Source organism: Herpailurus yagouaroundi, unplaced genomic scaffold (assembly GCF_014898765.1).
Source record: "Herpailurus yagouaroundi ecotype Mexico unplaced genomic scaffold, PumYag 198, whole genome shotgun sequence".
NCBI lineage: Eukaryota > Metazoa > Chordata > Mammalia > Carnivora > Felidae > Herpailurus > Herpailurus yagouaroundi.
The window spans coordinates 17148258-17174693 of record NW_024412429.1 but is presented as its reverse complement, the minus strand read 5'-3'; the positions used below and the strand labels follow the sequence as shown (position 1 = coordinate 17174693).

The following is a 26436-nucleotide window of genomic DNA, read 5'->3' as shown; positions in this document are numbered from 1 at the left end:
TCTCTCTGCCCCTTCCCTGCTCTCTCTCTCTCTCTCTCTAACTAAATACGTAAACATGAAACAAAATGAGGATGGCAAATTTTATGTGTATTGTACCACGATTAAAAAGAGAGAGAGAAAGATGGAGCCCAAACACTAGAATCCAGCGCCTGAAGGCATTTTGTTGAGGGGTGGATGCGGGCTTACCGCGAACAATTCTAATTTCAAGCCGTGTACTTAACTGCCGCTTTGTCTGCATGGTCTATGGCTTGTGATTCATCAGTTTGCTTCCACTGCTAAGCTTTGTTTTATTGCTTGGCTACGGGCTAATTCTGAGCCACGAATGCTAGAAACACACACCCAGGCCGCCAGCAGGAATGGGTAAAGCAAGAAGGAATCCCTATCAATCCATCCCCCGCTGTTGGGAACTAGGATCTTCTGGAGGATCTGTGATTGTCAGGCATTGTGCTCACCAAAGCACTCTAATCCCCTCAGTAGGCTGGGGGTACGCCTCTCACTTTATACCTAGAGAAACTGAAGATAACAGTTAAGTGCTTTACTCACGTGTCCTTGTATCTTCAATGCCTGCCTCCATTCTTGGCTGGTGAACTCCTGTCCCCCGTGTACAGCACAGCTCTGTGTCACCTCTCCGAGGAACCCTCCAGTTTCCGAACTCCTCCTTGGTGCTCCTGCAAGGTGGTGCACGTGGTTTCCTCATTTTTTTCTCCCCAGTGTTTGTGCCTCTGTCTCCCAAGATGGACGGAGAGCTCTGCATAAATGGCTCTGTGTCCCTGTCACCTAGTGCAATCTGCCAGAGGGAACGCTGGAAAATCCATGAATAAATGAGTGAACGAATGCATGAACAAATAAATACATATCTTAAAATAGTAGGTCCCCAAATGAGAAATTCACTGTGGTTTACGATTCTCTAGAACTTCTTACCAAACCTCTCTCTTTTCAGCTATTGACAGTCTTGGCCCGGTCCCAGCTGGTAGGAGTTCAAATCCACTGAGACAAGATTTAGAAAGGGGAATTTGTTCACTTCCTGCTGGCTCCAGGCCATTCAACCTTTTCAAGGTCTTTGCTAAGCCTGATGCTGGAAAGCTCCTTGATGGAGCAGGGTCTCTTGAAGAACACACAATCTGAGTACAAACAAGCCAGTTTAAACAATTCATCTGTTGGCAGTTGTTTTCAGCCCTCCATAATTAATTTAGTACTAATTGATTCTGTGCGTCCTTTAGAAAGACAGCAATTTCTCTGGAGGTTGTGCTGGTATCAGACAGGATTTTGATGGCCCCCAAGAGTTCTTTCCTTGTACGGGATAAAGTAACTGGGACGGATAGACAGGCCAAGAAACGGCTTTGCGCATGGGCCTTACTTTGCAAGGTCGTTGAGGGCAGTAACTTGACTGATCACGCACGCAGTCCTGCCAAGGAGAGAACAACATAGCTGTGCATCCACAAACCTTAGCTGCTGGCAATGAGTGGGAAAGGGACATGCTGGGGGCAGAGCGTGTCTTTAACACTCTTGAGGTGTGGGTTCCTTCTAATCTCAAAGTCAGACCGTTCAAATTGAAGGCATTGTTTTATGGCCACGCCTGTGTCAGGACAAGAGGCTGATGACCCATTGGCTAAGTGACTGCGATGCAAGTTCACCTTGGCCTTGGTGGAAAGGTCACACAGAGCCATTTCTAAGTCTCCCCCCCCCCCGCCCCTCCAAACTCACCCATGACATCTCTTTGATTTGTTAGGGATATGATGTGCTGATATTTGTCCTCCCCAGGTGGCCATCGTCTACTTGTGAACCAGGGCTGGGCCCAGGGCTGGGTCACTCATTTCAGTTTTTGGGCAATGCCACGTGCCTGAAGTTATTATGTCATTGACATGTGATCTTATCTTTGATGCACAGGTAGGTTGGGTCCCTAGTCCCCAAACTCCGTGATTACTGCTGTAACAGTAATCTGTTACTTTGCAAGTAATCTGTTAATTGCAAGGACAATCCAGAGAGAGGCCAAGTAGAAAACACTGCTTCCTCAAAGAAACCTGTTGGGATTTCCCACCAGGTTGAATCCCACTGTTATAAGCCTCTACATCACCTTGTACTAGACATGAAATCCACAGAGTATGAACCACGTTCGTCCTGCTCAGCACTGTACGTCCAGCACTAAGCATATTACAGGTGCTTAACGAACGGTTGTCCAATGAATGAGGAGTCATGCAAAGGCTTACAGGGGTGATGGCATCTGAGGTGGGATTTGACAAATTGCACATGATTAGATTTATGTCCTTCCTAGTTAGTGCAGGGAAAATCCCTGGTGGTTACAGGTACTTTTGATGGCAGGATGAAGAATAGGCAGATGAAGGATTTTCAAGGTACTCCTAGGTGCAGAAAGTATTTGTGATTGTTGCTTTCAACACACTCAGGAAACCAATCTGTAATGAGAATAGGGCTTGGTGAGCAGGAGGCCCCAATCGGGGCAGGAAGGGGGGTAGCAGAGTTTGCCTTTTCTTCATTCTTGCTCCAGTCTCCTACGAAAGAGAGCTGAGACCGTGAAGAATTAAGACTTGAAAGAAATCTTCGAAAGATTGCTATTCCTTTGGTTACTACTTAAAACCTTCCTCTCCTTTCTAATTGGGGTGAACACATTGGTGACAGGGCGTTTACCAGTCGCAGTGTAAATTAGGAGTCTTTACTTCATGATTCAGTTCAATTCAACAACTATTTGGTGAATACCCATGGCATCAAAGACCCTATGTGAGCCATGGCAGAAAGAACAAGATGTGCGACCCATAGGCTCTGTCTTCAGGGATCCGATATTTAGTAAAAAAAATAAATAAATAAAATAAAATAACACGGGTAGCATACACAACCAGAATGCAATCAGAACACGATAGCCTGGAGAAATCACACAAGAATCAGAAATGCTGCACGGGGGAGGTAGGCTTGAAGTAGGAATCGGAGGGCAAGTAAACACGATGTGTCAGGGATGCCTGCCAAAGAGAAGAAGTGATACCGGAAGCTGGCCTGTTTGGGGAGGAGCTTGTCGTGGCTCCTTGCAGCAAAGTGACGGAAGGTGAATTTCAAAAGGGAGACTGGCACCAAACCGTAGGAAACACCAAACACCAGACCTAAGTGTTTCCAAGTGTTCGATATTCTTCATACGTGGCACGTTAGCCAGTGGTGGGGCAGGGATTTAAGCTCATGTTTGGTCTGACTCCGAAGCCTATATGGGTCTGTATATACCTGCATACACTGTGGCACGTATAAGCTATTTAACTAAATATCTTGGACTGAGGAGAAAAGTGACGGAATTTTCAGGAACCTTCTTTGTAATACAAAATCTTCCTCAGTTGCTAACGCACAAGGTCCACAGCCCACCCGTCTGAGCAGAAGGGGAAGTTTGAAAAAAAAAATTGGCGCATGACCACCGTAGAATTTGCTCGAACTTTGATCCGACAGGTGGAATTTCATATCTGGTTCCTGTTTTGTTCTTTTATTCAATTAAACAAATGTTTTTAACTGAGGGCTGGGATAGAGAAAGGAAGGGAATAGTAATGCTCTTCAGAGGAATGAAAGAGGAGGGGGCAAAGGGAAGGTGGCCTCCCATTCCAGGGCCCCGTGTAGTCATTGTGCTATAGTTGAGCTACTCTAGTGCAACATGGATTTAGACCCTTAGGAAGAACACGCTGGGAATACAGTTCCCACTTGTAGAATGGTTTCTGATAGAAGGCAAGTTCTGGATTCTAAAAATGGCAGGCAGAGGCTCCTGGCTAGCTCATTTGGTAGACCATGTAACTCTTGATGTCGGGGCTGTGACTTTTAGCCCCACGTTGGGTGTAGATATTACTTAAAAATAAAAATCTTAAAAAAAATGGCAGGCAGGGGACCCTGTGTGGCTCAGTCGGTTAAGCGTCCAACTTTGGCTCGGGTCATGATCTCACAGCTCGTGGGTTCAAGGCCCACATTGGACTTTGTGCTGACAGCTCAGAGCCTGGAGCCTACTTTGGGTTCTGTGTCTCCCTCTCTGCCCCTCCCCCGCTCATGCTCTGTGTGTGTGTGTGTCTCCCCCTCTCTCTCAAAAATAACTTAACATTAAAAAAATAAAATAAATGGTGGGCAAATGAACTTTTGAATGCAACCTGTTTGAAAAGTGAGGTTATAATAATATTAATGATTTTAGGTCCAAAGCAAATTTTAAAATCTTGATTGTTGAAATACCTACAAACACAAATTAGGGTTGGCCAGAACATTAAACAGATGGGTATGTCGGACAATGAAAAGCTAGCGGTCTGACAGAGTTGAGAGAAAACATAAATCTATACATTCTTCCTTCTCTAGTACAAATTAGACTAAAATCCTTCACCACCAGAAATGACTCTCTTCCAGCCGAATGTTTTCTGACCTTTCTCTCTTTATTAGGTGAGCTTCATTTGTCCTGGTATAGTGCCTTTGAGGTATTCCACCTTCTATGTAGCAGTGTGTGTGATAATGAACTAATTCTTGCTGTATACAGGTGGGGCAGTGGAAGGATCCCCGTGACAGAAGATATGAGTGCATCCCCTTTCTCCCTTGGTCACTATTGGTAGAGGACCCGGTGTAACAACACTCAGGTTGGTCTTAAGGGTTAATTTGCTTCAAGGTAACACACTCCTCGCTTGCTGACTTAAGACCCTTGATGCATAAAAGAACTAATTTATTTTTTTCGAGATTTGCAGACCATTGGCCTTGGGGAATGATGGACCAGAACATCCCCAGGCCAGAGAGGCCAGCAAGTCTGTTTGAAGCCCCCTTAGCTTTTTGATTAGCCCCGCAATCTTTTAGCAAAATGTTTTTCGTTTTTAAGGTCATGCAAATGACTTTACTGACCTCCCTTTGTGCGTCTGTAGACCTTGGCCTCCTTTGCAGAAAGAACGGTATTTTTGGACAACCCCTGGGGCCCAAGGAACCAGACCTTCTTACACAGTCTACCCCCTTCTTCCCAGGACACCAAGGAACTAGAAGTTCTTGTATAACCTCCTAGCACAGAGATAACTTTGTAGCTGACATGTTCCAGTCTGCATGTAATCAGGAACTATCACAGACCACTGCACTCCCTTAACCGGTTAAAGACCTTTACGAAACTGGGCCGGGCAGATACCTTGGAGTTGGCCTTTGGATAGGAGTCTGCCTTCTCCCCAGGTGGCTGGCCTTCTGAATAAAGCTCATATTCCTTCCCAATCAACACTTTTCTCTTGAGTGCTTTCAAGTGATGAACAGCCGAACTTGGGCTTCGGTAACACTTGGACAAGTCATTTGAGTGTTACGAGTCAATTTGCTCACCTGAATATGAAGCGAGGCTTCATTCAGCTCTGAAAGTCTCTGATTCTATGTATTAAGCAAAGTTTTATAGTAGAGCTTCTCTGAAGATGATTTTTAAAATTATTGTTCAACGAGTGATTTTTTTCCCCATCTCTCTCTATGTTGTCTTGTCAGAGATGGGTCATTGTTTCCTCTTAAAGTCTGTGTTTTGAAAAGATTCGTATTGTTGAAAATTGTGTTTTTAAAATGTCACTTGAGGGGCAGTGGATATTTAGTAACAATTGTGGATCTTTTGTTTTCTTTCTATTTCCTTTCTAATATGCAGCTGGCAAGTTATTTGATTCCAGTAGACCATACAGGAGGAAATGAAAGTGTGAACATAGCAACTTGGAATTTAGAACGTTGACGGGTATACGAATTATTATGTTTTTAAATGTAAAAGTTGGACTTCTGAGAAAAAAAAGGTAGCCTGAGGTATCTTAAAAAGGGAAGAAATATTATTTTTTTCCACTGCAGTTCATCCTTAGGAAGAACTAAGCCGTTTTTTCATTTAAAATTTGAGGTGCCATTCATTTTTATCAAACTATTTTCCAGCTTCAGAAAGAAGCAAAATTGGTGCTGTGCATTTTTCTTCTGGAAATGGTTACTTCGTTCCAGTTTGGAGTGGGGGCGGGGGTGGCCAGTGGGCATAAATTTATTCTTCTTAATAGATGATCCCTCTATTTATGTGTGAATGAATGAGAATGTATAAGTGGTCATCTGGGATTAAGTGCAGTTTCTCTCATCCTGTGTTAGCCACGTTAACTATCCCACGGTGAGATCCAGGATGATGTATCCAGAGCAAAAGGAAAAGAAATACCCAAATGATACATCTTTTTAAAGCTCATGCCTCAGGATGAGCTATTGAAAGCTCTGTGGAGAGACTGATTCTAGTTTTAAGGAGGCAGGATTCTGCACAGGCCCTCTGTTCACGGGGAGGGAGAAATCTGTAAACGGAGGCATGCTGGGGAGCGTGGCCAGGGAAACCTGTATCAGATCTGCCTCTGGCCTGAGCAGGGAAGGGTGAGGTACAAGCTCTGGTGCCTTCCCACTGTCTGCCCCTCCCTTACACAACCACATTTCTGCCCTTGCAAAGCCAAACTTGTGTTTGGGCAGCTCCTTCCACGGTACTCGCTTGACTCTTGTACTGCAAGTTTGTCGGGAAATATTATTTCCTCCCTTTGTCAGGTGAGAGAACAGACATAGAACGGTGACCCGGCAAGTCCAAGGACAGCCTGGTTGGCAGGAGACGTCAGGCTTGAACTTACATCACTTGATGTCAAATGTAATGCTTTCTCTGCATTCCTTCTGAATGCATTCTCTTTTTTCCTTCTGAAAGAAATTCTCAGAGTACTTCCTGCGCTGATTTGCTGCCTTTCTGTTATTAAACTTCTAGCAGAATGCTGATAACATCCTTTGTGACCAGTGGTTTACAACTGTTCAGAGACTACACGAACCTTACATCCTGTGGCCATGGGGAAGCAAACAGCCACCCTAACAAAGAAGGGACAAGGTCTCAAGATGGGATGGCTCTCGTCAACCGACTTGTCCTTCTCGGAGGCTGGCCGGGGGCTGAGCTGTTTGCAGAAGACTGGTGGACTCAGTGGGCTTCATTCACCCTCGGGGATGGGGCCAGGAGGGGAAAGGCGGGAAGGGAGTTAACATTTATGGGACATCGGTGACCTATCCAGCTCCAGAGTAGGAGTGGAGACTTCGAGGGTAGACATGCTGTCCTCCAGTTCCCTGGCAGCTGTGGCCTGAGCCAGCTGACTGATGCTCCCTCCTGAGATTCTGACTTGGAAAGAGAGGCCCTCAGGCACAGGAAGAGTCAGGGATTAGTCACAGCAGCGGCGTGGAGTGAGTGCCCAGTGGGGCAAGTGTGACTTCCTAAGCAGAATATTATGTGGGGGGTCCTGGCTGGGCCTTGCCTGGTTTGGTCCCCACAGTATAGACAAGCCTGGATCTCCTGCCCTCTCATCGGTCCTGAGAGACCCCCTTTCAATAGGCTCTTTCCACCAGAGATGGTTTCTGTCCTGTGCAGCCGAAACCCCTCCTGGTAGAGCCTGGAGGAGATAGAATTCAAATGGATCTCTGAGATGCTGTAAACCATTATTTATTCTTCCACACCCCCAAAAAAGTGATTGGAATCTGGGTGACTGCCAAACCCTGTCTGGTGTATGCTTTCGTGAGAAAACCATTTCCAAGTACATCAGTGATCAGAGAGATCAATAGTGATCGCACGTATACGTATTCACACACACACACACACACACACACACACGTTTCAATCGATTGGCACGTTTTCACGAAGGGAATTGGTTAAGCTTTCCCTTACTGGCACGTCCACGGGGGGAGAGCAGACATAACATTTACTGAGTGGTTGTAAATGCAAGAGGCAATGGGTGGGCCACAGAAGTGGTGTTTTGGTTGGAAACAGATTTGAGAGTCAGATTTGATTTCGGTTCTAGGTCTGTTCCTTAATATACCTTTGTGACCTTGGACGAACGATTTACCTGCTTTGGACCTCCGTTTCCTTATTTGTAGAATGAGGATAATGTGTAGTTTCTAGAGATGTCACCGGCACACAAAACACCTGACACAGTGCTTGGCACATGGCAAGTGCTTCGTAAATGGGAGTTATTATTTTTATTTGAATATACTGCCTAGTTTAGTTCTTACCGCGTTGCTGGTAGGTGGGTGTTTGTCCTCTCGAGTAAGTTTAGGTATCTCACTTGCTGGTAATCCTTTCACCACCTTCTGGGAGGAGAATGTGGGGATGGGTGAAAAGCAGGTAACATGAGGAAGCCAAACAGATCTTTCCAAACGTTTCGTTTGAGCCTAAAAGGTAAGTTGGGTTGTCTTTTTCAGGCTCACTATTGAACTGTTTGTTCACAGCTCATTTGACCAGTGTGTTTTACCTCCCAAGACAAATTTAGATTTAAAAGAAGCTGTCAGAAATCAAGAGCCCTCGGCATTTTATGAGAAACCATGATACAGCTCCCCTCAACTGAGTTACTCCTGTTGTACTCGGCCTCCCCACATTCGGGTACCTGATCGACCTGGTGGCGGAGGAGGAGGTGGTGGGGCGGGAGGGACACAGCTCCTGGCATCCCCACTGTAGAATGCTGCTTGTCTCATGTAGTGGGAGCCACAGGCAGGTTTGAAGCAGCCCCAGTCTAGAAGCAGCCCACTTCATCCGCAAAGGGATGATAGATTTGGGGGAAAGAACTGAATCCACCTAGAAAACAAGTCCATCCACACTAGCCACTAATGAATACTTACTAGTAATTCACATTGTTTTCTATTATACAAAGTAACCTATATGAAAAGTCTTTGTCAATGTGCTTAGCAAGTAACAGAAATCCAGGGAATGTTAATTTCCCTTCTCCCTTTCTTCTGCACACTGTTCTTGTGGCTTGTAAAACATTTTCATCTGAATTCGCTTATATAATTCTCATAGTGATTTTAAGAGATGTGTGTTGTTTTTAACTTCTGCTTTACGGAGGTGGAAGTCTGGAATTTGGAAGGATTTTTCTATGACTGTGCTGTCTAGCAATGGTAGAGCAGGGACTCAAACCCCAATCTTTTGACAACAATCTGGTTTTCATTCATTCCCCATTTGTGGATCATCTGGCATGTGTCTGGGTCTGGGCCGGGCACCAGCCAAGGTCCCTGCCTGTAAGGAACTCACACTGGTTAGGGAAAGTCTTTCCTTTTTGCCATCCTGTCTGAGACAGCACCATTTTTTTTTCCTGGCCCTAATTAATGATTCATTCATATCCCAAGGCCCAAGGATGAATAGCTATATTCAGGTTTCCAATTTACGGTAATTTTTTTGGAAACCAACCAGTTTTGGGTCTCTATTTCAATCTGCCCACACACTTCATAGTTAAACTGTCAAAAATGATACGGAATGTGGAAATACTTTTTACAAGGCCCCCAAGAGGGGCATTTCAGGAGTCCGTGACACCCTGACTCTCTTCAGTCTGAGAAACAGGGAGGGATGTGTCCTAGAGTCAATGCATACCCAACTGTTGTGGTTTTTTTTGTTTTAAGTTTGTTTTGTTTTTCTTATAAGACAAAGCTGGGTTTATTGCTTACCCTGGAAAGGAGACAGCTGCTCCAACCAAGGCTTGCGTGCATCTCAGAGGGGTAAATATAAAGTTAGGTTATTCACTGAGACTCTGAGGTCTAGTTTAATTCAAGTCTTTTATTTATTTATTTTTATTATTTTTTTTAACGTTTTATTTATTTTTGAGACAGGGAGAGACAGAGCATGAACAGGGGAGGGTCAGAGAGAGGGAGACACAGAATCTGAAGCAGGCTCCAGGCTCTGAGCTGTCAGCACAGAGCCCGACGCGGGGCTTGAACTCACGGACCGCAAGATCATGACCTGAGCCAAAGTCGGCCGCTTAACCGACTGAGCCACCCAGGCGCCCCAATTCAAGTCTTTTAATGTGGTTCTCGATTACAGTCATGGTATTGTTTTAAAACTTGACAATTAAGGAGAAGAAAAGGCTTAGAAAACTCTTTAAAGGTTTGGGATTATTGTCCAGGTTTTTCTCTGGTCACACTGTAACATAATTAGTCCCCCAAAAGTCCAGCCGTGGGGCGTAAGGACTGAGACATCAGTGGCCTCTGTATGAGCATGCGTGGCCACTTTGATTTTTCTTAATCATTGCTACTTTCCCAGTTCAGTCCAAGGACAAATCCTCTTTTTCTCTCTACCCCCCCCCCCCCCCAAAAGCTGGAACTTCCAGGGAGCATCATAGACATGACAAAATAATAATTGCAACAATTGTGACAATATAACAGCCATTTGTTTTAGCCCCGACTATGTGCAGGCAACTGGGCTAAGTATTCCACACGGATTCCTCTTCTTCAAACCCCACGGCAATGCTGTCAGGTGGGTGCTGTTTTATTCTTACTTGTAAATCAGGATGATGAAACTTTCTGAGGTTGAATAACTGAGACAAGGGGTCGAGTGCTGGAGCCAGAATTCAAGACGAGACTATGTGAGCTTTTAACTTTTAGGCTACAGAAGCTGTCTCTCTTTTTAAAATTTATTGTTCCGACAGCTAATTGCTCTAAAGCAACGGCCAAATGTTTGCTCCCAAGGGAGACGATGGGCTCGCTGGGTACAGAGCTCCTGTGTTCTTTCAGCCTGGTGGGAAGTTCAACGTGTAGCCCACGTTCGAGTGATTAGGTAGCCCCTCCCCTTCTCGGGATGGTCTCCCACTTTTGCACTGTTCTGCCTGATTCCCTGGATGCCTTCCAGGTAAAAACGGCTTCCTCAGTAACTGCCGGCCCACCCATTGGCCCCTCTGCCACAGTGAATCCATGGCTATGTGGCCCGTGGTTTCTTAAAGGTGTTTCTGTTGGGATACTCCCAATGGCTTTGACGCATGTTATGACAAATTAGTGGTGAAGAAGACACTTCCTTGGGCTAGATGGAATGGATATTCAAATAAATAAGAGAAAACTGTCAACATAAATGGTGGTTGCTGAGAAGCGGGGAGGCTTTGAACAACTGGTTCCTTTATTTCCCTGGCTTTGGACAGACATATCTAATTGTTCCAGAGATATGAAATTCTACCAGTTTAAAAAGCTTCCTGGAGTAGAAGATCCCAGGAATCGCTTCCCTGTAGCCGGTGTGTATCAGCTGGGTGATTCTTTCTTTTTTTCTCTTCTTTTTTAAAAAACTTTTAAAAAGTTTATTTATTTAAAGACAGAGCGTGCACATGCGCACAAGTGGGAGAGGGATAGAGAGAAGGAGAGACAGAATCCTAAGTAGGCTCCAAACAATCAGTGTAGAGCCCGATGTGGGGTTCAAACTCATGAACCGTGAGATCATAACCTGAGCCAAGATCAAGAGTTGGATGCTTAACTGACTGGGCCACCCAGGCATCCCTGTAACAGCTGGGTGATTCTCTTTCTTTCTTTCTTTCTTTCTTTCTTTCTTTCCTTCCTTCCTTCCTTCCTTCCTTCCTTCCTTCCTTCTTCTCTTTCTTTCTTTCTTTTGTATAATTAATTGTCAGATTGGCTAACATGCAATGTATACAATGTCCTCTTGGTTTTGGGGGTAGATTCCTGTGATTCACCCAATGCTCATCCCAACAAGTGCCCTCCTCAATGCCCATCACCCATTTTCTTTTCTTCCCTGCTCCCCCACCCCTAATCAACCCTCAGTTTCTTCTCTGTATTTAAGAGTCTCTTATGGTTTAAAAAAAAAAGAGTCTCTTATGGTTTGCCTTTCTCTCTGTTGGAAAATATTTTTTCCCTTCCTTCCCCCATGGTCTTCTGTTAAGTTTCTCAAGTTCCACATATGAGTGAAAACCTGTGATATCTGTCTTTCTCTGACTGACTTATTTCACTTAGCATAATACCCTCCAGTTCCATCCACGTTGTTGCAAATGGCAGGATTTCATTCTTTCTTATTACCAAGTAGTATTCCATTGTATATGTAAACCACATCTTCTTTATCCATTCATCAGTTGATGGACATTTGGTCTCTTTCCATAATTTGGCTATTGTTGAAAGTGCTGCTATAAACATTGGGGTACATGTGCCCCTGTGAATCAGCACTCCGGTATCCTTTGGGTAAATTCCTAGTAGTGCTGTTGCTGGGTCGTAAGGTAGCTCTATTTTTAATTTTTTGAGGAACCTCCACACTGTTTTCCAGAGTGGCTGCACCAGTTTGCATTTCCACCAACAGTGCAAGAGGGTTCCCATTTCTCCACATCCTCACCAGCATCTGTTGTTTCCTGAGTTATTAATTTTAGCCACTCTGACTGGTGTGAGGTGGTATCTCAGTGTGGTTTTGATTTGTATTTCCTTGATGATGAGTGATGTTGAGCATCTTTTCATGTATCTGTTAGCCATCTGGATGTCTTCTTTGGAAAAGTGTCTGTTCATGTCTTTTGCCCATTTCTTCACTGGATTATTTAGTTTTTTGGGTGTTGAGTTTGGTAAGTTCTTTATAGATTTTGGAGACTAACCCTTTATCCGACATGTCATTTGCAAATATCTTCTCCCATTCTGTCGGTTGCCTTTTAGTTTCGTTGATTGTTTCCTTTGCAGTGCAGAAGCTTTTTATCTTGATGAGGTACCGGGTGATTATTTCTAATAACAAATTGAATCCCCCCACCTGGAAACCCTGAATTCATTAATAATGATTTTTCCTTAAGTAGAAATGGACAAAGGATTGCCCACTTGATAGAGGGGGTCACGGCTGTTCCACTTGATTGTCTCAGGAACAGGGGCTGTGATGGAAGAAAGCGCTCGCGGAAGAGAGTGGGGAGTGGGGATCTCCAAGCGCAAGCTCAGAAATGGAGGGCCATGTCCCAGAGATCAGGAACCATGGCCATAAGAACATCTGGAATCTCTATGTATGTTCTGTGTTTGCTTAGCTAGTGCTTCCTGGGTAACAACAACAAAAAACGATGAGGGGGAGGTGGTGTGGTGATGGTTGAATCTTAGGGAACTGGGGAGAGAACAGCCCTGAGGGCAGGTGAGAAGAGCAGCCTGACTCTATGTCACCTGAACTAACAAAAGATAACAGCATGGGGAGTAACGTGGGGTCTCTGATATTCAATGGTGGGAAGACCAGATTAGAGTTGATGTGAATCCTACCATGGTCTTCAACATACTTGTAAACTCTTAGTGAAGTTCATGGCATCTTGACATACCCTAGTACAATCACATCTCCTTCCTGAATTGTGGCCCTTGCATTCCTTGTATTTTTATCCGTTCTAGTCAAAGATTGCTATTTTATATGGAACTAAGGCAGGGAGAAAAGGAAACAGATTTCTTGGAACAGGTGGACTTTAAAGGTGAAGCTCTGGGAACAGAGGCTTCTTTAGTTTAGAAGGAAGGCAACCACAAATAAAGAAGCAAAACAAACAAAGAAAGGAAGAAACAGTAAAGAGAGAACACAGACACATCATTTCAGTGTCATGTGTCTTATCATATGCAATGACTTTACAGTCTCCCATTTAGTCAGTATTTATTAAATACTCCTCCGTGCCTAGGAACTAACTGCACTGTTTCCTCTGGATGAAGCATATAGGAATTAGACTTGGAGAAGCTGGGTCCAGTAGGGGAGTTAAATTACCTAACAGAGGCAGGTGGTGAGAAGTAGGAGACGGAGGTTCAGAGCCAGTGCCATGGGACTCAGAGAAAGGGGTCCGTCTCAGCTGGGGCAGTATGGGGAAGGCTTGGGGAGAAGGAGGCCTGAGAACTAGGTCTTGAAGAATTGCAAGTGGGATTTGGCCACGTCAACCTGGCGGGACGTCTTTGGCGGGGAGAACATCAAGGACCAAGGCACAGGATGAGATAGCGCAGGGCTCAACAAGAGAAGAAAGCCTGGGCCAAAGGAGGCCTGATATGGACTGGGAGAAAGTTATTTGGAATGACGTTCCAATCCAAGATCTGGAGGTTTTTGAATTCCATTTTGGTCAACGGGGAGACACTGGAAGCTTTCAGCTTGTCCATAGCTGGCTGGAAGAAGTGGTGTGCAGCCTGTGGATAATGCTCTGGAGTTAGGGGGACTGCAGAAGTCTACCTTCCCCTGCTTACTGCGAATGATGATGTTATCAATGTAATTGATTGTAGGCTGCTTCGGGCTGCAGTGGCCACTGCTGAGAAAAGAACTCTGCATGGGAAAGAAGTTACAAAGAAGTTACCAAGGTCAGAGACATTGTGAGGCATCTCGGTGATGGATTCTTCTGACCCCATCACTGCTTCTCAGTGGTGGTTTCCTCTGGACCCTGCTTGCCCCAGTTCAGACTTCACTCTTGGTATTTGGAAGCCGAACAGCCCTCTTTTTGTGAAGAGTTTACACGTTAAGCACGAGGGAATTGCCTGGTAGGGCATAGACTTTAAACACACACAAGTAGTCACTGTTCTTGCTATGGCAACTTTGTCTCCCCGGTCACACCGACCTTCCACCCTGGAATTCTGAGGAACTAGACGAAGTGATTCTGAGCAAATTTGTGGAAAAATATGACCCAGATGATCATGACCAAATCAATTGTGTTCCTAAGTGTTGGTTTTTTCCCACAGGGTGAGCAATCTTATAGTACGATAAAGTGTTATCTGGAAGTTGAATATTAGTGTGCTTCAGTGCCATCATCCATAGTCATTCTGAGGAGAGATGAGGGATGAATAACACGCATTTAAAACTGTGCTCAGTCAGACTGGGTCCCTGGTTGGTCACCCGCTGAGCTCCCACTTGGCAACCAGCTCCAACTCCTCATGTGGTAAGATAAGATGACTTTATCACTTTAAAAACACTTTTTTTTAAATGTTTATTTATTTTTGAGACAGAGACAGAGCATGAACGGGGGAGGGGCAGAGAGAGAGGGAGACATAGAATCGGAAGCAGGCTCCAGGCTGTGAGCCATCAGCCCAGAGCCTGACGCGGGGCTCGAACTCACAGACCATGAGGTCGTGACCTGAGCTGAAGTCGGACGCTCAACCGACGGAGTCACCCAGGCGCCCCTAAAAACACTTTTAAAAGTGTTGTTATGTTACCTAGAATTCCTCATAGAAATTTCCAGAAGTCTGGTGCAGAAGTCCAGCATCTATGCATCATAAGGAAAAGATACAGTTCATCATCTTTTAAGAACTCTCTAGCTATTTAGAACCGATCCTTTATGAGCCCACCCCACGTAAGGGAGCCTCTCTCTTATTATCCCCTAATCTCATTTGCCTTTCATTTTCTGAAATTATCCTGTTTATTTGTTTGCCTCTTGATTATCTGTCCCTTCATGAGAATGTCAGCCTCCAGTGAGCAGAAACCTTGTCCACCTGGCTCACTGCTGCGTTCATGCCTGGGATAGTGGGGGACCTACAATTTACCTCCTTCTATTTCTTGGGTTAGTCTTTGGGCATGCCCCTCCTTGAGGTCTGACCTCCAGATATGAACACTCTTTCTCATCCTTCTTTTCCCTTCATCTTATGTTGAGCTTTACATAACATAAAAGGCAGAAGTGGGACCTGCTTAAATAGGTGGCTCCTTAAGGTTCTTGTTAATAGATAAGAGCACTTGCTGGCTCGTTGACATGCTTTGACATTGGTTTATACTGTAGTTACATAGAAGTCTCAGTCTCTAAAGAAGGTTAATTAATGTATACTGAAAAATGTTTCATCTTGTTTTCTAAATTTATTATTCTTTGCAATGATGTTGGAATGGGAAGGCAGGTAGGCGATGATGCCGCTCTTTAGCCAAAGACCCCCAGGAACTCACCTGTGGTTGAACAGGTTGGGTTTGTTACTCATTGGTGGGGAGGACACATGCCATGGAAATCTTGAGGTGTCTCAGTAAGAGAGCGTGAGAAAGGAAGGATAGCATTTGGTCTTGCGTTCAGTGCTTTTTGGGAGGGTTTGACGAAGAGTAGCTTTGCTCTGCATTGGATGTTGTCACTAAATGGGGAAAATTCTGGTTTTTTTTTTAATTTAAATTTTTATTTTTGAGAGAGAGAGAGAGAGGGAGGGGCAGGGAGAGAGGGGGACAGAGTTTCTGAAGCAGGCTCTGTGCTGACAACGGCCCGATGTGGGGCTCAAACTCAAGAACCATGAGATCATGACCTAAGCTGAAGTCAGATGCTCAACCGACTGGGCCATCCAGGTGCCCCTGTGGTTGGGTATCCTAGTAATTCTTATGGAGAAGGCAAAAAGAACAGAGGAGGCTGGAGGTGTGACTGGTAAGGAAATGGCAGTCATTCATATTACCAGGGACAGGAAGATGGGGGTCATTTTTGTTTAAGCAATGTTCTTATTTTTGTCTCTGTTCAGAGGACTATGAGGTGTTTTAGGTTTCGACTTGATCTATCTTGGTCGCACAATGGCTTTGTCTGGTATTGATGTTCTGTGGAATTGCTTATGTTCAACCGAAGAACATCGGGGTCTAGCTGTGCGTGTCAGGCCAGCTCCTGAAGGTCAAGAGCTTCTCTGTTTCTCACCGACAAATCACAGACAGCTGAGGGGAGGCTTCTGCCATGATTTGGGTGAACTATAGGAGCCAGGTGAATGATATTTGAGCAGCACATGGAAAAGTCTCACCTCAAACCACCTGAAGTGTAGGCTCCATTTTTAACACATAAATAGTCTTTTATGGAGGTGAAATTTGCATTTAACAATTTAGTTGCTACTACCTGTATGGGAACATGGAATAATTTTTCTCTAATTTTGTACAAATAAACAGGTTTACTTAAATGTTGACAAGAGCGTTGCTTTCGTTTTTTTTGTTTTTTTAATGTTCATTTATGTTTGAGAGAGAGAGAGGGAGCAAGCAGGGGAAGGGTAGAGAGAAAGGGAGAGAAAGAATCCCATGCACACTCTATGCTGTCAGTGTAGAGCCTGACACGGGGCTTGAGCCCATGAACTGTGAGATCATGACCTGAGCTGAAATCAAGAGCTGGATGCGTAACCGAATGAATCATCCAGGCGCCCCCAAGAGTGCTGCCTTCTTAAATTCTCTGCTCCTTCCAACCCTGTCGACATTTTCATGCTGCATCAAGAGGGATTTCTTTTCTTGGGATCCAAACACCAGAGATCTACTAGGTGATAGTTATACACACGGGCTGGAGGAGAACTGGGGCTCCACAGGTTTGAGATGGGACACAGCTGCATGCCTTTAAGGAAAATTGCTTCCTCTTAAAACCTGGTAGAGGAAGCAGGAGTGTCCTAACAGAGGCAGGAGCATTGCTATTTAAACTCAGACTTTGAAGTCAGGCAGACCTGGATTTGAATCATCCCAGGCCTCCCATTTACCTGCTGTGTGACCTTGGGCAGGTTACCCAGTCTCTGTCCATCTGTTACATCCACTGTAAAGCAGTGATAAATATGCCCATAAGTTTGTTGAGAGGCGTAAACCAACAATGACAATGAAAACATGTTAGTTGCATGTAATAGATGTGTAAGTTGTGGTAGCTTTCGGTACAGTGACAACCTTAAAAATAAAACACCCAGTTGGTTTGCCAGCAAAATGCATTTATTCAGGATTAACAGAGGAATTGCAAAGCGGGACAAGCAACCTATGGTAACCCACAGGCAAGTCTGGAGAACAAAGGAGAGGGGCTTGCTTTTCTAGAGGAAAGGAGATAGTCGGGAGGGGCCATTTGGAAGGAAAGTCCATTGGAGGAGAGCAGGAGCTTGGGGGTTGTGGCGACTTCTCATTGGCTGGGTTGTTGTTGGGTCAGGAGAAACTCTTCTTTCTTCCAGCTGGAAAATGCAAGGTAGGCTTCTTCTGCTGGGGTCTGGGCAAGTGGCAGTGCTGGAAAGTTCCGCCTTCAGGGCTTGCCCACTCCACTTAAAATGAGGGGTTTTTTTTGTTTTGTTTTTATTCATGTTCGCCATAGCTACCAGATAACTGCTACGCACCAATCATTTGGATTCAGGTGACTAAGGACTAGTTCTGGCTGGTCATGAGTGAATTGTGCCATTTTGAATGAGTCTCTCCATCTTTGTAAGCCTTAATTTGTTTATAAAGGCAGAAGGATAATGCCCAACCCTTTGCACTGCCCAGAGTTTTGGTGAGGATGGGACAGGGCAATAAAAGCCCACGCATATTTATGTGATGGCACCACAGGCAAGGCGTGGTGCAAAGGCACGTGCCATCACGCAGTGTGAGACGCTGTTAATGAAACTTAGAAATTGATCATCTTCTCGCTCCTAAAAAGTTGCCTTTAAGGCGAATTTCGTTAGAGCATATTCTTTGTGTTTTTTAATTTGGGGGCATTTAATATACAGAAGTACAACATTTTACACGTGTTTATCTCCATGTAGCCACTACCCAGATTAGGATCGATGTGTCCAGCGCTTGGAAGGGTTCGTCATGCCCCTTCCAAGCCAACACCCCTTCCCTGCAGAGGTTGCCATTTCCGTCACCACTGATTTGTTTTTGCCTACATTGTAACTTCACATGAATAGAATTGTACAGGGGGTTCTCATTTGTGTCTGGCTTAATTTGTTTTCATAATGATTATGAGAGTTATTCTGGCTGTGTGTGCCAGGAGTTTGTTTGTTTTTTGTTTTGTTTTGTTTTTAATGGAGTATTTTAATGGAGTAAGGAGTATTCCTTTGTTTACCACGATTCGGCAGCCTATAGCAGCCATTCTACTGGTGATGGACATTTGGGCTATTTCTGGTTTTCAGCTATTGTAAGTAAGTCTGCTATGAACCTTTTAATCTTTATATTTATTTATTTAAAGTTTATTTATTTTGAGAGAGAAAGAGAGTGCAAGCAGGGGAGGGGCAGAGAGAGAGGGGGAAGAGAGAGAGAATCTTCAGCACAGAGCCTGATGTGGGGCTCGATCTCACAAACTGTGAGATTGTGACCTGAGCCAAAACCAAGAGTGGATGCTCAACCGACTGAGCCACCCAGGTGCTCCTCTTATCCTTTAATATTGGTTTCTATTATATAATTTCAGATGTTTCCTGAGAGTCATTTTGACCTTGACAAGTAATAGGAAACATAAAATATTCAAGTGAAGGCTTCCACAGGACAACGACAATTTCTTTTTTTTTTAATTTAAAAGAATTTTTAAAAATTAAAAGTTTTTTTTATTTTTTAATTTACATCCAAGTTAGCATCCAAGCTAGTGCAATAATGATTTCAGGAGTAGATTCCAGTGATTCATCCCCTGTGTATAACACCCAGTGCTCATCCCAACAAGTGTCTCCCTCAACGCCCCTTCCCCATTTAGCCCATCCCCCCCACCCACAACCCCTCCAGCAACCCTCAGTTTGTTCTTTAATTTTAAGAGTCTCTTCTGTTTTGTCCCCCTCCCTGTTTTTATTTTTATTTTTTGCTTCCCTTCCCTTATGTTCATCTGTTTTGTATCTTAAATTCCACATATGAGTGAAGTCATATGATATTTGTCTTTCTCTGACTAATTTGGCTTAGCATAATACCCTCTAGTTTTATCCACGTTGTTGCAAATGGCAAGATTTCATTCTTTTTGATTGCCAAGAAATACTCTATTGTATATATATACACCATATGTTCTTTATCCATTCATCTGTCAATGGACATTTGGGCTCTTTCCATACTTTGGCTATTGTCGATAGTGCTGCTATAAACATGGGGGTGCATGCGCCCCTTCGAAACAGCACACCTGTATCCCTTGGATAAATTCCTAGTAGTGCAATTGCTGGGTTGTAGGGTAGTTCTATTTTTAATTCTTTGAGGAATCTCCATACTCTTTTCCAGAGTGGCTGTACCAGTTTGCGTTCCCACCAGCAGTGCAAAAGAGATCCTCTTTCTCCACACCCTCGCCAACATCTGTTGTTGCCTGGATTATTAATTTTAGCCATTCTGACTGGTGCGAGGTAGTATCTCGTGGTGGTTTTGATTTGTATTTCCCTGATGATGAGTGATGTTGAGCATCTTTTCATGTGTCTCTTAGCCATCTGGATGTCTTCTTTGGAAGTGTCTATTCATGTCTTTTGCCCATTTCTTCACTGGATTATTTGTTTTTTGGGTGTTGAGTTTGATAAGTTGTTTATAGATTTTGGATACTAACCCTTTATGTGATATGAGAACAACGACAATTTCAAACGCTATCATTCTTGTAAGTAAATCACAACATCGTAAAGCCAGGCTCTGGCATTTTTTTTCCCTTTGGCACACAAGCAGAATAGTCCCCAGCAACATTTTTCATACTGCAGATTGGGAACCACCAGTGTGTTGTAAAGTAAGAAAAAATTTTTGTGAGGAAATAGAACATAAGAGGAACACTCAAATTTTTTCAGCTCGGTAAGGGCAAGAATTGTTATCTGCAGACTTCTGTTCCAATGATACATGCCAAGTGTTTTCTGGGTTATAACTGTAAAGAGAAAATTGTCCCGAGCCCTGAGTGATGGAATCTTCTTTCTGGGAAGAAACTAACATTCCTGCTAAAGCACTGAAGAGTTTCTGAAGTTAATGGGATTAAGTCTTGCTCAAGGAAATGGGTTACCTACTCACCCAACTGACTGTCAGTATCAGTTAAGAATCTAGTGACCTTTATCCAAATATAGTAAAACCCTGGACTGTGAGTAACTTGTTCTGCAAGTGTTCTGCTAGATTAACAAACATTTCTAATAAATTTTAACTTGATAAACGAGCCATGTCTTGCAATACAAGGAGTACATGATGTCAAATGTCACATGACAACAACTGAGCCAATGGATCTTGAAATTCACTTTGATATACAAGTGCTTTGGATTACAAGCATGTTTCTGGAACAAATTATGCTTGCAAATCAAGGTTTTCCTGTATTTTTTTTTCTTTCTTTTTTTTTTTTTTACTTGTTAGTGTAACAATAGCTACTTTGTTTTTCCATAAAACGGCTCCACCACAAATAAATCTTTGAATGGTTTACTACAGACCTTTTGTTTTTTGAACAGCAAGATTGTAAACATAACTCTGAAATGTGTTCATAATTAGATTGATAAAAAGTTTCCTTAACACTATGTAAAATATTTTTCTTTCTGTGGGTCAAGATAAGAAAAGTCTGAAAGTCACTGATTCCAGGGGACAGGACAATGACAGGCTGGTGGAAAAGAACACATGGAAATTGGTAGTTTCCCAGGGTGGGACCCTAGATCTCCGCAGTGGATTACAGAGGCTCTCATCCCCAGACAATACCTTCGAGAGAGGAGACCAGGTGCGGTCTCACCAAGGGATCCCCACAATGCATCAGGACATGCATCAGGACATCACTCTGGGCTGACTCCCGCCTCTGTGTGAGTGAGCTGAGTAGCCTCAGGCCAGGTTGACTGATGTGGCCAACAGGTGGAGGGCGAGTCTGAAGGGCAGAGTGCAAGAAGCTGGAGTCTACAACAACCCTGGGAATAATCATCTTATGGGTCTTATATCTTCTTGGAATTCCTGGCCATGGAAAGCAACATCTTGTGGCCTCACTAGATGATAAAACCCACAAACACATGAGGTTGCCCGTCAACGATTGTTGCCCTTACCAAGCTGAAAGGACATATCCTAGGACATAGTGAGTTTGCGATAACATCTGTAGAATGAACGAATGTGAACTTTCTGTCACCAAGGGGTCCTGATGTGCCTCCCTCCGCTCAGAAGTCCTTTTTCTACTTTCTTGGACAGGTCAGGGCCTAGCCCAGGGCTGGTTGATGATTGCTCCTCTTGGTTCCTGGGTTTCTAACTCATCTGTTTCTTTCCCAAAGGGCCAGGGGCTGGAGCTTGACGGGTGGGCTTTTGGCCAGGGCCCTCAAAGTAAATGATTACCTGGATCCTATTTCCAGGGACTTGGCGCAAGCTGTTGGCTCTCAGTCTGACCAGTCAGAGGAAAGAGGAAATTAACAGAGAAAGAAAAATAGAGCATAGATAATTATTGTAAACATGACAGCAAGGGAAGGGAAAGGAGGGTATATTTACTGTATCATTGAACAGTGACCGGAATATTAGATGAGCAAATCCCTGAAAACGATTAAAGAGATCTTAATATTTTATAAAGGGGGTCATTGGGCAATATGTACATTCTGAAATCACGAATTTTAGAACATGAAATAAATGTTTGCGTATCTCTGTTTGTTACTCTGCTGGAAATGATTTGATCTGCTTAGTATGAGTTAGTACTATGGATTCCCAAAAGTATGTTTTCTCCTCTTTTCCTCACATAGTTGAATATTTAAAAGCAGGCTGACGGCTTTCTTTCTTTACTTGTTTGTTTCCATTGTGTCTTAGCCTGGGTTCTGCAGAAGGCAGGCTTCTTGAAGATTTTGCTGGGGAGTGTGAGCTCCAGGAAAGAAGGAATGTTGTGTAAGTGAGTTGCCTGCAGCACTTATCTGCAAGCACTGATTCCTGGTGGCAGGATCATGCCGGACCCCCTGAGGAGCCATTTGCAATGAATCTGAAGACTGGTCATCAGGGGAAGAAAGTGGAAGGATTGCCTGCCAAGTTCTGTTCCCTGGAGGCCATAGGTTTGCCTGTAAGATGTTAACTGTCACATCTTCCAGGATGGAGATTTGTGGGTACCAAATGGGTTCCCGAGGCATCCCACTCTGTGTCCACAGAGAGGCGCTGGTGCGGGCAGTGAAGAGCCTTGAGGTGTAAGTGGGGATGACAGGAGCTGTTGGTGAGTACCCAGTGAAGGCTGAAACAAAAGATAAGTGAAGTTGAGGGGGGCCAAAGTCGTAAATAAGAGATGTCCCATACAAATGGTGAAGCAGTAACACCACACAGGTTATTCCTTGGGACAGTGTTTTGGTCAGAAAGATGGAGAATGAAAATATTTAGACATCGACTTCAGCCTTGAATTTTGTTTCTTCTTAGTAGTAATCTTAGTACAGTAAAGTCTTCTTAATATATTTGCCCAGAGCTGAAAAAAAACAACAACACAAAGTTCCAGCTGAAGATCTATCAACACACCTCACTTCTGAACGCCATTGCATGGTGGTTCCTCGCACGGCACATATTCTCTCTGAGATCCTATCCACAGCCTGGATGTCTGTATGATTCCCATCTCGAAATTACCATGTCAGCTTCCCTTCTGAACCGAGGGTCCATTTACTTTATTACCTTTAAGAATCTTCCCATAGGAACTTGCAACATAACTTGCAATATAATCCGCGACAGAAATCAACACTGAAATCTCGCCCTCTTGCCTGGTTAGTCTATATGACTGGAATGCATAGGGCCAGGGCTGGGAGGGAGTCATCTCTGATGCTTTTCTTTCCTCTGTCCTTCACTCCCTTCCCACAGTCGATCAGCTGTGAAGTTCCAAGTCCACCCCTTCCTATCTGCAGCTCTGCCCTCTCTTTTCTCTTCCCTGGTCTGCCGTCTTTTTTCTCTTCTCTGAAGTGACTTCTTTTGTTCGTCTCCTCTGGCCTGGGTTACAGCCACAAATGGCCTCCTGACTGTCTCTCTCCTTTCAGTCTCTTCTGCCAATCCTCTGGGGGAACATCACTGACTGCCCAGAGACCAAGGGGGACAGGAGAAGTCACATGGTCTGCTGATTCTCAACCAACAGAAAAGCAGGTGTCTAGGTGGGATCTGAGGGCTTATAACAATTACCAAAATTGGCTCTTGCTTGTTCTCCAAGTCTACCAGCAGTAGTGACGTGATTCCCTCTCCTTTCCGCCATGACTTCTTCACCTGTAACCTGCTGGGAGGTGCGTTCTTGGACATTCAGTACTGCTCTTCGTCCCCCATAAGCAAGCGTTGACGACGTGCTACAGCGTGACTGTGTGGATTTAGTGGTGCCTGGAGATCTGGGGGTGATGTTGGACCTACAACACAGAACATTTCTCCACAAATACCACAGGAAGGCACACCCAAGGAGCCAGTGTCCAGCAGGCCCTTCCTGGCTCTTAGCCCAGCTTTGATTTCCTGTCCCACTTGCTGGTTAGGGGAAAAAAAGATGATATTGGTTAAACTTCTGGGGTCGGGGGTAATTTAACTGAGTGACTATTGGAAAGCACAGTATAACATGTAAACTATCGCCTAATGTTGCAGTAATATGGATTTCCTGTGGGCCAGCTATGTTCAGTCTTGAGTGGAGGCACTGAGAGACATAAAATGTGGAAGGTATATTCCCCTAAAATGCAGGGGGCAACCTATATATGTGGACCAAGTACAAGGTCAGAGAACGCAGGGCTGAAATGTAGGGGCAGAGACAGAGGCTGTTGGAGGAGATTTTGCAGCGTCTTTAAGAGCCAGTCATGGAACAAGATCTGCAAAAGAACCACCCTGGCCTTAGACTGTGTTTTAGAATTGTAGCTCACAACATATCCAGTGCATTTGCCTGGTTTTCATAAAGTAGGATGGTGAGGGAACATCTTACCCACCTGGAGTTTCGACTGAAGGTTCACAAGGCACCTTTTCTGGTCATTCTAGTTTACTGGCTATTTTTCTGTGATTCTGAAACACGGGAAGGAAGGGAGAGACATTCCGTCAGCTGTCTGTTTTTTTGCTTACTTTGCATGATTGAATTTTAAACTGTGCTTTCAAATGTTGGCAGCTTGTAGACTGAGACACTGCAAATCCCTGATAGAGAGTCCAATCGTGGGTTAATGAAAGCCGTAAGGGAATAAGCATGGACGCGTTGCCTTCCATCAGTGTTTACTGTATGACATGGAGATTAATTTTCTTTTCATTAGAATCGTCAGTGTGGCCTCAATTTCTTTAATGAATGCCAGGTTAAATCCATTACTTATTTCCCAGCTGTGAATGAGTTCCATTCTTCATTAACATTTGCATATTCCAGAGGTCAGATTTTTCTTTCTTTACCTAACAGGCATTTTCCCTTTTGTTTCATGGTTAGGGTACGTAACTTGTTGCCTCTGTCAAAAACTGAACAGAAATAACATTTATGATCACTGCTCCTTGGGTTGAATGGACTCATTTGGCTCAGGGCAAAACTTCTCAACACCTAACAAAAATGTTTATTCTTACAACAAACGTTAGATGATTGCTTCAGTTAGGTCAAACTCAGCGCCTGTGTTATGGGCTGAATTGTGCCTCCCACCCTGACCATTCATATATTGAAGCTCGAACACCCTATGCCTCAGACTATGACTGTGTTTGGAGATAGAGCCTTTAAAAAGCTGATTAGGTGAAAATGAAGCTGGTGGGTGAGTTTTAATCCAACCTGACTGGTGTTCTTGTAGGAAGAGAAAACTTGGACACACACAGAGACACCAGGGATGGGCACGGAGGAAAGACCAAGCGAGGACACGGAAAGAAGAAGGCCATTTGTAAGCTGAGGAGAGAGGTCTCAGGGGAAAACAGAGCCACCAGCACCTTGACCTTTGGCTTCGAGCCTCTACAACAGTGAGAAAATAAATTTCAATTGTTTAAACCATCCAGTCTTTGGCATTTTCTTACAGCAGCCCTAGTAGACTAATAGAACATCCAAAATCAAGTTTATTATTTCCTTGTTCAAACCCATGTTCGTTTGTTCTGTGGCAAAGGCATTGACTGCTCACTGAATATCCATATAATTTCCCCTGAAAGCCCTGTGGACCCGTAGTTAGATGGCGCCACGCGGTAGTTCTGGTCTGTGGGCGACACCAATCTTATCCCCTGTCACAGTGACCAAGGAGGCTACTATTTCAGAGGCAGACCTCTAGGATGGTGCGGGTCCCATCAGGTCCCTGGAAGACTGATTGGAACAAAACCTCCCATCAACCAGGGTAGGGGATGTCTCCCAGGTGAGACAGAACTCATGACTGTATTAAGCCTAGGATTCGGAGGCTTTAATTTGTTTCTTCAGCTCAACTGTGTTTATCATGCATGACCGGTACAAGCTCCATCCTCTTAGTTCACCTGGGAATGTAAATTTAACCACGTACTTGGACTCCCCTCACTTCATAATTTCGCATCCGATAGATCATCAGTCTTTTCCATTCTACTGTTGCAACATTGCACAAATCTGTCCCTACTTTCCATTCACAGAGCTGCTGTCGTTCCCTGAACAAATGATAGTGAGGATGATGACCATTGTTCCAGGCTCTGCTGTAGGGCTTTACATATATGAAGTCACCGAACCTCATAACCTATGAGGTAGGTACTGTTATTATCCCCCTTTGCAGGTGAAGAGACTGAGGTACAGAGAGTTTAAGTAACTCGTTCAAGTTCACACAACTTGTAAGTGACAGAGCTGGGATTTGAATATCGTCAATCTGGTTTCCATTGCTTTTGAATAAGTGGCATTCATGGCATTAATGTCCCTTCAACGTCTAATCCCAGTGTACCTGCTCACTCTCTTCTCCCATCAAGGACAACCCTCTACCCTGACTACTTCCAACCTTTTACTCTAGTGACAAGCTAGATCGTTTCTCCAAACCAGTCCTGCCTTTTCCAACCTGTTTCATTGTTCAGGCTCTTCCATCAGAATCACTCTATTTCCCATTCCCTCTCCCCCTTGGTCCTTCGTATCTACATCCCATGTGTCCTGCAATGTCCCACTCATTTGCTACCTCTTTTGGGAAGCCTTTCTTGGGTCATCTTCATTCAACACTCCCATAATAATTCCTTGCCTATACTTCCCTTTGGGCACTCATGTTTCACTTATTTGTGTGTGTGTGTATCTTTCTCCATGCAGTATAAACTCCCTGAACACTGGGGCCATGTTTTCTTTGTCTTTAGATCCCGTCTGT

At 44.2% G+C, this 26436-nt stretch overlaps 1 long non-coding RNA gene across 1 annotated transcript; it reads left to right on the top strand.

Moving 5' to 3' along the window:
- Positions 1 to 21445: 21445 nt before the first annotated feature.
- On the top strand, positions 21446 to 25139 carry LOC121013123 (uncharacterized). Its single transcript, XR_005782512.1, has 2 exons — positions 21446 to 23448; positions 24946 to 25139. It is a non-coding gene; the product is annotated as an uncharacterized LOC121013123 (long non-coding RNA).
- Positions 25140 to 26436: the final 1297 nt, after the last annotated feature.